The sequence below is a fragment of the Salvelinus fontinalis genome, chromosome 27 (genome assembly GCF_029448725.1).
Source record: "Salvelinus fontinalis isolate EN_2023a chromosome 27, ASM2944872v1, whole genome shotgun sequence".
NCBI classification, from domain to species: Eukaryota; Metazoa; Chordata; class Actinopteri; order Salmoniformes; family Salmonidae; genus Salvelinus; species Salvelinus fontinalis.
Window position 1 is genome coordinate 5,511,618 of NC_074691.1, and position 1,455 is coordinate 5,513,072.

Here is a 1,455-nt window from a genome sequence, read left to right on the forward strand (position 1 = left end):
CCTTGTAGTAAGCGTTTGATGCTGAATTGACTAAATTCAGCTTATATGGGCTAGTCTCCCCTGCCCTTTTAATACGATCAAAGTTCCTTGTGTTGTCAGGGAGCAACTGCCTTTTATTTATAAGACAAATAAGAATATTGTTACTGAATGCAGCTTGTGTGTGCTTTGTGCTCCCTCGCCCTGTTCAAATGATCAGAGGAATTAATGCTGGTGAGGAGAGGAACTGGACTGATGTCTGATGGCCCTGTGTTTTCCATGGTGGAAGAGAATGTGAGATGTTATCGATAATAAATCAATTGGTTTCATGCATTTGTCTGTGTGTGTGTGTCTGAATGTGATTGTATTTCGTCATATCGCATACATTTGTGATATCAGACAGATTAATTAAGATATTAAAAAGTCATTGGTGATTTTTTCTACAGTGTTGCATGATGGGAATCTAGTGGTTCACTGATATAATCTAGTAAACAAAATAAACAACTTTTTCACCACTCTGTCTGCAAGTGCATTCCTAAACGGCATTTCACGCAGGTCGAAGTGATGTGATATTATCAGAACACAAAGTGGTTACCGTTAGACGAAAATGTTGGCACTGGAGAGACTTAACCTCCACCGACATGTATAAGGCGTACTTACCTGGCAAGGGAGCTACTGTGATCAAGAAGGCGGTTCACCCAGGGCGAGGCTCATCCGTTGCACTCTGGCTGTGCTGACCCCTGCGAATTTCCCAAATGTGGAGATCTCGATTGCATAATTTATGGTAGTGGGGGACTGCGTTCGCGCTCTCCCCTGATGTCTTGTTTGATGATAAACCTTGAGATTGACTTTAGTCATCTGACTGTGCTTATGGAGATCTTTGAAGTCAGTTTTCAAAGAGATTTTGTGGACCAATCGATAGGTGGACTAATCAAAAGGTGGAAACATTTGTTTATAGCCAAACATTGTTGGCATTTTGTGGAAACATCATGTTGCGAAATGCATGATGGTATTTATGCCACGCTGGTACTTCAATCAAGAGATAGTTGAAAAGCCGCTCTAACCCCACCCCCAGTCATGATGTGTCATACGCTTACAATATGAAATTGTCCATACATGCGCTCCTCCTTAGCCCAGAACAATGCAATAGGTTTTCAACATTCAGAGCTTTTGTGTATTTATTCTGGCTAGTAGGCTAGCTGCATGGGGAATTGTTGCTAATGATGTATTTGTCAGAAGTCATTGTATTTGTCCGTTTTTTCCCACAAGCCTGAAATATGTGCCCTCGCTTTGAAATGTTAGCAAGGTTTGTTTGTATTTCATCCAACTATCTGTGCTAAAAAGTGATGGCTACAGTATATGTAATTTCTTCCCCTTTTTGAGTGACCCAAAGTTCAAGCTGCTTATCTAATTGGTGAAAATGCAATGTCTGTTTATCAGACTCACTTTGACTCTATATGGTGTACCAAGAGTTGTTCC

General features: G+C 40.8%; 1 non-coding gene across 1 annotated transcript; it reads left to right on the top strand.

Annotated features, from left to right (window-relative positions):
- Window positions 1–628: 628 nt before the first annotated feature.
- Window positions 629–792, top strand: LOC129825726 (U1 spliceosomal RNA). Its single transcript, XR_008754927.1, has one exon. It is a non-coding gene; the product is annotated as a U1 spliceosomal RNA (small nuclear RNA).
- Window positions 793–1,455: the final 663 nt, after the last annotated feature.